The 12,429-nt window shown below is 40.0% G+C and overlaps 1 pseudogene; it reads right to left on the bottom strand.

Moving 5' to 3' along the window:
* Positions 1-9,937: 9,937 nt before the first annotated feature.
* Positions 9,938-11,453, bottom strand: LOC130877443 (keratin, type II cytoskeletal 8-like; annotated as a pseudogene).
* Between the last annotated feature and the right edge of the window lie 976 nt (positions 11,454-12,429).

Genomic DNA, 12,429 nt, shown 5'->3' with positions numbered 1-12,429 from the left:
GTTTGGAACCAAAGTGTTGAAACAAGCATATATTTCATATATTTGTGCTTTAAAAAGGAGAATATGGAATTGTAATATATATATATACTTTTTTAAGTGATTTTTTTCATGAATATTCGATTAACAGACAGTAGCTTAAGCCAGGTCCTGACTCCTCTTCTGACCAAAAGGATTACAAACTTGAGTTTTTTGTTTTTTTTTTTTTTTTTAGTTTTGTCGAGACAGGGTTTCTCTGTGGTTTTGGAGCCTGTCCTGGAACTAGCTCTTGTAGACCAGGCTGGTCTCGAACTCACAGAGATCCACCTGCCTCTGCCTCCCGAGTGCTGGGATTAAAGGCGTGCGCCACCACCGCCCGGCTCAAACTTGAGTTTTTAAACACAAAAAACTGTTTTGTTGACGTTGCTTGAAATAAACCAATGTAACAGCTTGTTTTAGAGGCAGATAAATATGGTAATACTTATCAGGGTCACATTTACAGCTTGAAATCATAATAATGTGATATCATAATAATGTGATATCCAAATACAGTTGGAAAAATGATGCCTTTTGTACACTTTTAGGGCAAATGTCTAGAGCCCATCAGTTGTAGATATTGGTGTCCTGTTTGGACTGTCAAAGATAAAGATTTGTGAGTATTAAAGAGGAGGAGGTTGTTGGGATCTAGCTGCTGCCAAGGACCTTACAGATCGGGCCGTGCTCCCTGAAGTCCCTCTCCTATCGAGGATTTCTGTGATGAGCTGATCTTTTGCAAGTGTTCCTCTTAATGCTCCTATTCTATATAGGGTGAAACATGACAGAAGGCAGGCAGCATAGATCACATATTCATAAACTCTGACCAACGACTCTACCTCAAGTTGTAGGATCTCTCCTTCCTCTGGAGCTGATTTTGTTTGGAATTGAAGCCTCTCCCAAAATTCAGATATCTGACACTTGCTCTATAGCATTAAGAGCTTAAGAAAGCTCTCATCTGAAGGAACTGCTTCTGAGCTCCTTCTGACACTTTTCTCTTATACCTCTCTCCATTTATCTAACAGAGGTATTGTTAAGTCAGAGTTTGAATGAAATGCTCTTGAACTACCAAAGAATTAATGGCATTGATTTTTATAAATTCTATTTAAACTTTGAAGGGAGTAAGCATAATGAAAAAGATCAAGACTTAGTTATGATAATTCTTTGTAGGGAAGTTGTCTGTGAGGATGAGTTAAAGGAACCACAGACTTGATCTTGACTTGACAAATGATCATGAGTATAATCAGAGATTTAGACTCATAATCAACACTGAACTAAGTCTTCTCCCTTGACCCTCCCAGCAAGGACTGCTCATAGAAATTTTTTATCCTAACAATTTTAGTTTCTTTCTAAAATATTGGATGATTTAGTAAAAACAAAAAACAAACAAACAAACAAACAAAAAACAACACTCAGGGAGGTAAGGAAGATAGTGTTCCCAGAAATTAAGCCATATGTTGTCATTTCTTGCATATGGAGCTTAGACCTTATGCTTCCATTGTCCATTGAGCCTGGAATGCAGAGGCTCTACCTGTTTTCCTTGATGATTGTTGTTCAGTGGATAACTCTCAGGTTCCTGCAAAAGACTGCCTCTCGCCGGGCAGTGGTGGCGCACGCCTTTAATCCCAGCACTTGGAAGGCAGAGGCAGGTGGATCTCTGTGAGTTCGAGGCCAACCTGATCTAGAAGAGCTAGTTCTAGGACAGGAACCAAAGCTACAGAGAAACCCTGTCTCAAAAATCCAAAAAGAAAAAAAAAAAAAGATTGCCTCTCAATGCTGACAAGATGTTTTAAAAACAGTAATATAAGGGGCAGAGAAAGAATTGGCAATTGGGAAATGGTTCTAAGAAAGACATCTGATAAAAGTGTATTCCAGAAAGAGAAAAGTAGGACCAAGTATCTCATGGACACTTAGGGCATCTTAGTCTCTATCACACAAATGGATGTCATAGAGCCAGGGCAACTGTTGCCATCACATTAAGCTATCTGAACAGATTAGAAGACCCATATAAACTGTAAGGACCAGTACTTGCACTTCACACATGCAAAAACATTATGCTTCACTTGTTCACCTCCAACACTTTAAATGTCAAATTGAATTTTTCCTGTGATGATTACTTGATCACTAATGTCATCTTGTCATCCAAACAATGGATCAGCATCTTGGAGCATGCAAAGCCAAGGCAATCACATCACAAATATAAAGGAATAGAGAAAAAGTCATTTCTTGTGACGTGAAGCAGAGTATGGGGGTTTTAATACCCTCAAAGACCCAAGGGAAGAATTAGGCTGGCCAATTCCTGAGAAGCTCAGTTGAGCTTTGTGTTCTATTTTTAGGTTAATGACATAATAATATCTAAGAAACAAATTTTATGGTATACTTTGCTCAAAGTATTGAAACTCACATTTAAAAATTTTAAATGTTAGATGCTGATATCTCCAGATACGCTCAGCCAGCATCATACAAAGCCAGTTGAAAATATATCAAATGACATTTTGAAACTGTTACAAGGGTCTTTAGTCTCAAAACTGGGCCCTAGTAGTCCAAAGAAACTAGGCTATCCTGCTTACCCTCAATGCAACAGCTAAAGAGCTAAGTTCTGGTGAAAACATGGAGAACATTTTTTTAACATGGCCACATGAGGAAGAACCACAAGTAAGAACTACAGTGACTCCCCTAAGTCCATCTTTGAGGTACTAACATGATATTTTGCTTATATAGAAAATGAGAGCTATGCACAACTAGGCATTCAACATCAAAGTGTGTCCTGATCATCATTGGCCCATCGTTAATTCAGCTGTAGACTGCCTTGAAGTTATCAGCACCATAAAATATCTCCCTGAAATATATGTTCCCCTTCTGCCTAGCACAAAGGCCTCAGTCTTTCTATTACTCCTGTGTAAGAATCCTGAAGATTTCTAATTACCCAGACTCATTGTTTCAGCAGGCTAATAAACAACAAAAGGGATACAATTATCTTTAGAATATTTTTCTCCTGTAAGTTCAGTGACAAAGATGACAAATCTATGAGTACTATGAGTATGCCCCTAACAAGTTGAGACCAACTTGCTGGCTATTAATCTCTGGAGAGAAGTTCTTGTTTTCATAAGTATTTAATTTTCAGTTTCTATAAAGCATTTAAGGGGGTTAACTCATCTGTAGGAGATTTAAAATACTCTGCCATTAAGATAGATTTTAAAGGATATTTGAGTTCTGTTTTCACAGAAATAATATAAAATTGCAAGTCAAGGAGTCACTTTGCTAAACTGTTTTTCACTCAGCTTGTGATCTATAGCATTTCAGTCATGTCAAAGATGATTGTTGCTAAGTAATTGAAACTGTTTTAGGCACTGTCAGTTGATTGATTTGCCCAATAAGCTTTACTAAGATCCTCTAGCCAGAATTACTCTAAAAATCTTCATGCATATAGCTCTGATTCACCTACAACTACATTTGCATAAGGAGATCCCTTTAAGTTGAATGTCAAAGACAAAAAAGATTATTATTGTCATAACATAAATGTTGGCTCAGAAAGGGAGCCCATATGAGAACTCCATTCAGAATGAGCTTTATTAAGAGGGACAGAGATTGGGATAGAGTGAGAGAAAGAAGGGAAGAGAGAGAAAGACAAGAGACAGATTCAGAGACAGAGAGAGACTAAAGATCCCAGGGGCTATGATAAGGCCTTAAAGGAAGAGAGCATTAGGGGCATACACCATCATCCTCTAGACAAAGTGATGTGGCTGTGAGGTGAGAGAGGTGGCCTACCCTTCAAAAGCTGACCAGGAGCTGCCTTAGGAGAGAGAGATATCACGTACAGTATGATGGTGGACTTAAAGGAAGGAAACTTTAAAACCTGTAAAGAAATTTGATTTCTGAGCTTTTAGGATGGGGGGCAAGGGGCAGAAGTTCCACACAGCATGGTTTAGCTATACCTAATACATGTGATACCGAGGTAGGCCCTAGGTAGGACCATATATTTATCTTGGGGTTACAAGGAGAAGGGGCTAGGCTTAGTTTTTCGCTTTGAGATCTAAACATTGTTTAGGCAATGTTTCAGGCGAAGTCTATCAGTCTTTTGTTCTAAAAGAGAAACCATGGGATCTTGTCCTTATATTTGGAGAAGAGTTAAAAGTAGCTAGAGGTCTGTGGTCTGACAGTCTTATGTGCCAAAACAATGTCTTCTGTCCAGAGAGTTCCATAGGAAAACCTTACCAGGGGGAAAGATGGCCCTGTGCTGAGTGAGCTGGAGCCCCTACAGGACAAAGAATGTTGTCTATTGGAAATGGAGACTCCTTCATTTGAGAAGGGAGAAGCTTTCTGGAAATAAAGATGGTGGAGGCAACCTGAGGGTCCTTAGCTCACCTCCTCAGAAAGGGGGCAGTTCAACTGTCTTGTCACTAATCACTAATCCATACATCTTCTAGTCTTTGTCTCACAGATTTGTACAAACTGTAAGGTTACCATAGAAATGGCAGAGAGAAAATTTTCAGACTCTTCCTCTCCCTACTTTTAACCCATTTCTGACTCATAATTCTTTTGAAACATAGGGTCACTAATGCACTGGGTTATGAACCCAAGTCATTTATAGCACCAATAATGAGTTTCGTTAGCTTTTAGGTAGTTACTTGCCTTACCTTGGAGTACCTTTGCCTGACAATTTCTGGGCAAGTTTTTCCACTCAGTCTCTGGAGACTCGGTCAGGACACTCTCTCCATGCAGCGCTATATAGGAGTTTCATTCTACCTACCTTCTTAACACTTTTCACTAAGTAGGAAAAGAAATAAGAATTTCACCCTTCATAAGTACATTTTATTGCTACTGTGATTCCACTATGTTAGAAACATAGAGTGACATATTTGTGTCTAAAATGTCACAATCTATTGGATATCAATACACTCATAAGAAATATTGGCTTTGTTGCCTGGAGTTTCCTAAATAGTCCTGATAGCTCTTGATAGCTGACTTTTAGAAAACAAAGTTCCTTTTATTCCAGTCTTAATCACTAATATTAATGTCCAGGTCACAAATTACATTTTACTTAGTAAATGTTACCAGGGAAACCGGATTCCAAATTTTGGCTTCTGAGTTTCATTAGTGAAAGAATTTAGAAAATGGACTCAGAAAAAGTTTAGTGACCATTTGATTAGAGTTTGAATAAAAAGCAATAGGACAGGAAGTCTCAAAAGTCACAGTGGCTGCCAGAGGGAGGGAAATGGAGAGAAATCCATGTTTTTAAATCAGGTAAGTCAAAGGTCTCTGTTGGTGGTTCAAGAGGGACACAGATATGGATTGTGGAGGGTAAGATACTTGCTAGAAGAATCAGTAATACCATGGAGAGACAGCTATATAAGTAACAGGATAGTCAGCACAATGAGGAGAGAGTTCAGGCCCCACACCAGAAAGAGACCCTACAGCTGGTCTCTGAGGACACAAATTAGAATCCTTGATGCAAAGGTAGGTGATAGTTATTTTAATAAAGAAGGTGATTCACACTGGGAGCCTGCATTTAGGCTCTCTGATTCCCAGGCAGGAGTCAGGGAACAGAGCAGGGAGCAGGATATATGGCCTCAAACACTCCTTTTGTTGTAAACTCATTTCCCTTGATAAAACATTCTAGCACCTCGAAGCAAAGACTTAATTGTATCAGGGTTGTTGATGGAGTGGCGGGGCTGTATTTTCTGAAGTCAATGTGATTAACTATATATTATTATAAAACAATAACAGTAAAAAATTCCTTCTAGAAAATACTATAATAGTGGAACATGATTAATACAATTGGAGCATGATTAATAAAAACTCAGATATAGATATTAGAGTTCAACCTGAAGACCAAAGAAGTAAAAGAGTCAGCCACTGGCTCTTACCCTAACCTCAGTCTAAAATGGCGACCCTGACTTCAGAAATTTCACAAATCAGACTGAGCTGTGAACTGTCTCCTTTCATCTTATATTTCTTTCTAGGACTGTGATTAAAGGCGTGTACCATTGGGATATAGGCATGCACTGCCCAGTTTCTATGGCAACTACTATGGCTCCTGGGATTAAAGATATGTATTACTACTGTGTGGTCTATAAGGCTGACCAGAGGGGTTGTTTTACTCTTGGATCCACAGGAAAACTTTAGTAAAATACAAATGAAATGTCACTACAAATACAGAGAAAAGGCATAGGTGGTGTTTATGGTCAATATTGGGTAGTGGGGAAAACAAAGAGCTAATAACAATGCTGAAAATGATAGAAACTACAACTTGTTTAGAGAAGCATACAGGGAACTTTACCTTTAGGGTGATAACCATCTGAGAACACAGGTATTAAAGAAGGCAGTACCCATCATGATGATAAGCTCGTGGTTCAAGGTAAGGTACAGACATTTTCCTCCTCCTGTACGTTTAACTTCTGATGCTATCCTCCATTGTTCACACCAAGGTATCTTGAGAAGGAGCTCATTTGATCATGCAGCTATAAATTGAATACATCTCCTTTAAAAATTAAATATCCTAATATGATTATATAATAAGAAAAATGTGTAAAATGCAGTCAATTCATAAAAGATCCTCTGGTAAGTAGAGGATCACCTAGTTCCAAAAAAAAGAAGCTTCAGACATCTTTTAGTTACTTTCGGCATTCCACCATGTGATAGTACAGTTTTCCTTCTATTCAGGTGATGGTTAAGGGTTTCTCATCTTCAGGGAAAGCAGATATAGAAGGCAAACATAATTTATAAAATTACATTATTATTCAATTTGGAGTGTTTAGTTATAGCAGCACAAACTTTGACACAAATGACTGAACAATTTTCTTTTTTTTTTTTAAATATTTATTTATTTATTATGTATACAATAGTCTGTCTGTGTGTATGCCTGCGGCCAGAAGAGGGCACCAGACCTCATTACAGATGGTTGTGAGCCACCATGTGGTTGCTGGGAATTGAACTCAGGACCTTTGGAAGAACAGGCAATGCTCTTAACCACTGAGCCATCTCTCCAGCCCCCAACAATTTTCTTAAATCTTTTACTGGTATCATTTTTTCATATATTTTAAAATATAAATGAATGTTGAACATTGGCATATGGATAATATATGTATTGTGATAATCATATGCTCATGTGTTGTGATTAATCTTCATTATAAAATTGGCTGGATTTACCCTTATAATGGAACACATCCCTTGATGTGTTCATATGGGTGTTTTCTAAAAGGTTTAATAGAAAATATACGATGACCCTAAGCATAGAAGGTACCATTCCATGGTCTGTGGTACTGCACTGATGAAAGGATAATATAGGGCGATTAGCATCTTTTTTTTTTCTTCTGATGGGGAATCTTTGTCAGCCAATAACCATTACAAGTCTAGACCAGGTTAGGGTGTGGGTCTTTTGGATACTGAGAGAAAACCACCAAGTCATTCAGGGCTCACTCTGGTTCACCTGAGACTGGACTTCCCCTCCTGTTGCATGAGTTTATTCCTTATAACAAAGAAAATATAATTGGAACACTTGGGAGTTAGCTTGAAATTTTTGACGCATGCCCTAACCCCCAACATTTTTTCTCTCTGCAAATGTCACATGACAAGCTGCCTGAACTTTCTGCCACCATGCATTTCCACCATGATGCATTCTAACTCTTAGAACTAGAAGCCAAAAATCTCTTCTTCCTTTAGGTTGCTTCTTGTCAGGTATATGGTCACAATGAAGAAAAAAATAACTGATGTAATATATAATGTAAAAGAGCACAGATGTTTCTTGACTTGCATGAGTATCTGACCCAATAAACTCATGGTGAGCTAGATATGTAATAAGTACAATAGATGACAGGGCTCACTGATATTGCCTAACATAATGAGGGAGTATTGTGCTAAAAGTCACTAAGCAAGGAAATCGTCAAAGCTCAACTCCAATGTGTAGTATTTACTAAATGGATATCATTTTCTGTCTGTTATTAAACTGTAAATTGTAAATTATACTATTGGCTGTCAGCAGGCTAATAGGTTGCTGCAGAATAAGATTGAGGAAATGATCCATTAGATTAGCAAGTTTGAGTTAGTTGCACAATGAAACAAGAACCACCACCAATATTCTTTTAGGTTTTTTGGCAAAAGGCTTATCCCACCCTGTTTTCTTCATTTGCATTTTGCAGGAGAGAAGTAACTGTGCTGTGCTTCACTCCATCAACCAGACAATAAAACCTATTCTATATGTTGTGTAATTGATAACTTGGCAGATGTAAGAAAGATCTTTCTGCCCCACACTCCCAGGAACTTAGATTAGCATTTTTACAATACCATGCTTAGTTCTCAAGACAGAATATTTGCCCCAGGCTCATATGTTGAAAGGAATTGGGCTATTTTAGGAGTTACTAGAAGAGGTAGGAGAAAGGGTGTTATTGGAGGGAGTAAGTCATAGAATCTTTGGTCTATAAAAGGATAGACTTTGTGCAATTGTGTATACCTTCTTGTTTCTTTCTTCTCTCCTCTGTTTTTGTTTCTCTGCCTCTCTCTCTCCTCTTTCTCTCTTTCTTTTGATTGTCGTGAGATGAAAGCCTTTGCCTGCCTTGCCCTATCTCTATGATGTTTCTGCTTTGGCAGAAGGATATAATTAATGCCCTAAATTCACTAGATCAGGTGATAATAGACTGACCTCGCTGAAACTATGAGCCCAAATGGGTCTTCCCTCCTGTAAGTTGTTTCTTTCCTGTATTTGTCATACCATACATTCTTATGAGTAAACACAACTCTAGTTTTGTTTTACTTTGGTAATAAATAATATAACAAATTACAACACATTTATGATAAAAAATAAATAATTCAGAACCTTGGCAAGCCACCATGTGGTTGCTGGGAATTAAACTCAGCATCTCTGGAAGAGCAGCCAGTGCTCTTAACCTCTGAGCCATCTCTCCAGCCCCCCAAACTCTTGCTTTAGAGATGCATAAATATTATGAATTGAATGCAGGTGCAAGTTGAAGCAATATAAAAATTTTATTGATAAAGAAAATAAGTCCAGAGAAAAGAAATTTAAGTCATACTTCTAAATTGTTATAGCTCTATCCAGTTTCTTTCTAGCACAAGGCAGTTCATGAAAAGGGTTTGCATAAATTCTGTCTAAAGTGGAGCTTGATGAATATGACCTTGACATCTGCCACCTCCTGAATGTTAGGTTTAATCTTGTCAGTTTTTAAAGTTTAAAAAATAATGTATTATGAAAGAACTAGAAAGCCCTGTCAATTAATATAGCTAAAAACCGTCTTCCATGCATAGTACAAGACATGAGACATAAAAACACAAATGATGGCTGGGACTAAGCTCAACTGGTAAAATCCCTGGTGCATAAATGCAAGAACTTGGATTCTGATCCTCAGAACCCATAAAAGAAAGACATGTGGCAGTCCCGACTGTAACCTTATACTTCTGGGTTCAGAACCAGGAAGGATAAGGACAGGTAGATCCCCGGGGTGCATTTGTCAAGAAGTCTTAACCCAAATCTATGAGCTTTATGTTTATGAGCTTTGTCTCAAAAAATAAAGATGCAAAGTGACTGATGAGAGAAGAACGTCTTGAACCTCAGTCCTCCACATGCAGATACAAGTACAGACACTATAAACAGGCACCACACATTTACTCTGCACACTCCACACAAAATTAAAAACATGATTGCAATGAAACATAATGTCTTGAACTAGAGCTTAAAATTCAGACAACAAGTGTACATTTTAGAAACACATTGTTTTATTTCACAATTTCCCAGATAAACAACTAATTCCTATTGTGTATTTTTTTTTTTTTTCAGTTGATGGAGCCTGCTGAGGCTTCTTTATTTTGGAAAATACAATTGAACTGGGTTTTGAGGGGAGTCGGGGGGTGGCTAGAGAGGTATGCCTCTGATCCTTTGGTGGGTCACTCCTTTCCTGGACTCTGTCAGATGTCTCCTCCATGGGCAGCTTCAGGAGCCCAGGCTGGCAACGTCTCCAAGGGCCGTTCACTTGGGCAGGATATCAGAGGACTCAGACACCAGCTTCCCATCGCGGGTTTCAATCTTCTTCACAACCACAACCTTGGTGCAACTATAAAAACTGGAGCCCCTGACAGAGCCAAAGCCGGGCTGGAAGGAGCTCATGCCATAGTTGAAGCCAGGGCTGGTGAGTTCCCCATAGGCTGAGTTCAGCCCTCCTGCGTAGCCACTGCTGGTCTTTGTATGGATGCTCAAGTTCTGCATCTCAGACTCTAGCCTGCTCTCCTCGCCCTCCAAGCAGCTTCCTGTATGTGGCGATCTCAATGTCCAGGGCCAACTTGACATTCATGAACTCCTGGTACTCGCGCAGTTGCCGCGCCATGTCCTGCTTGGCCTGCTGCAGGGCAGCCTCCAACTGAGCCAGCTTGGCATTGGCATCCTTAATGGCCATCTCCCCACGCTGCTCGGCATCGGCAATGGCAGCCTCCAGGGTAGCTTTCTGGCCTTTGAGGCCGTCAATCTCTGCCTGCAGGCTGCTGATGTTGTGGTTCATCTCAGAGATCTCAGTCTTTGTGCGGCGCAAGTCATCCCCGTGCTTCCCAGCCAGGGTCTGCAATTCCTCATACTTAACTTGGTACATGCTTTCAGCCTCAGCCCGGCTGCGGTTGGCGATGTCCTCATACTGGACACGGACTTCAGCGATGATGCTGTCAATGTCCAGGGAGCGGCTGTTGTCCATGGACAGCACCAGAGACGTGTCTGAGATCTGAGACTGCAGCTCACGGATCTCCTCTTCATGGATCTGCCGAAGGAAGTTGATCTCATCCATCAGCCCTTCCAGGCGGGACTCCAGTTCCACCTTGTTCATATATGCTTCATCCACATCCTTCTTGATGAGGACAAATTCGTTCTCCATCTCTGTACGCTTGTTGATCTCATCCTCATACTTGTTCTTGAAGTCCTCCACCAGGCCCTGCATGTTGCCAAGCTCTGCCTCCAGCTTCAGCTTCTCCTGGCCCAGGACTTCCAGCTGCCGTCGAAGGTTGTTGATGTAGCTCTCAAACATGTTGTCCATGTTGCTCCTCGATGTCTTCTGCTGCTGCAACAGGCTCCACTTGGTCTCCAGCATCTTGTTCTGCTGCTCCAAGAAGCGCACGTTGTCAATGAAGGAGGCGAACTTGTTAAGAGATTTAATCTGCTCCTTCTCCTGGGTGCGCATGGCCTGGATGTTGGGGTCCACCTCCAGCTTCAAGGGGCTCAGCAGGCTCTGGTTCACCATGACTGCTGTGATGCCTCCTCCTACACCAGCCCCGCTGAAGCCGCCCAGACCCATGCTGGTGCCAAGGCCGCCCCGGAAGCTGCTGCCGCTGCCCACCCGGGAAAAGCTGGAAGAGCTGATGCATGCAACGGGTCCACTCGTGTACGAAGGGCTGCTGAAGGCCCGGGGGCTGGAGGTGGACACCTTGTAGGTCTTCTGGGTCACCCTGATGGACATGGTGAAGTCTGGAGTGAAGGCGGTGAGCCAAAAACAGAGGTTCAAGAGCAAGCGGAGCAGCTGCTGCTAGGCCGTGGCCTATTGTGTATTTATTTTAAATGTACAATTATAATGAAGATAGCAGTTAGTTTGTAGAGAGAGAAAGGAAAAAAATTAAGAACTGTTTAATCTTACGTTACAGAGGTTGCAGAGAAAACCACTGCTTTCCAATCGTGCCGTAAAACTAATACTGCTTGGCTGACTGCCATGTTTATGTTATACTAGGACAGATTAAATACCTGGGAAAGAAATAAGTTATATAAGTTAAATAGCATATATTCTTTCATCAACTGATATGGAAATCTAGGACTAATTATTGAAGACCTTCATTATTAAAAATTTAAAAAGAAAATCCCATGCTCCTAGAACTACTACACTTTACAATATAACCAAATCTGTTGTCTTATCAGGTACATAAGATTTTAAATTTTAGATGCACATATAGCATTGTTTGAGGTTGTGTACTAATTTCTTGGCCTTTTATCATCCTTCAAAAGGAAAACTCCTCTGTCTATATGTATATTCTGTGTCTCCATAAATGTGAGACTTGTAAGTATTCTTACAATTATGTGAGTCAGATTCTGCATGACATTTACTTCTAACTGTCCCTCTTAAGAGAAAAAAGAAAACTGCTGCTTATAGTCTCCTCACACTGTGGGACATTATCATCACTTTGATAGACCAGAGCAATATGATTTTAATGAGGTCAATTAGTTAGACAAATAATGATAAATGTATAAGAAGGTCATTGTCAAGGTGCAGTGAACAGTAACCAGGAGGATTACTAGAAAGAATGTGTTGTGCCTCTGTTTTATTTTATTATTACATGCTGAGGCTCAGAGGTCTCCCACTGGATGAGCAGTAATCTGCAAAAGCAGGTAAGGGTCTTAATTATTGTGTGTAGATAACAGTTTGTTTCAACTATATAATGAGTTCG

The sequence above is a fragment of the Chionomys nivalis genome, chromosome 1 (genome assembly GCF_950005125.1).
Source record: "Chionomys nivalis chromosome 1, mChiNiv1.1, whole genome shotgun sequence".
Taxonomy (NCBI): domain Eukaryota; kingdom Metazoa; phylum Chordata; class Mammalia; order Rodentia; family Cricetidae; genus Chionomys; species Chionomys nivalis.
The sequence above is the reverse complement of the archived record's forward strand: the minus strand, read 5'-3'. Positions and strand labels throughout refer to the sequence as shown.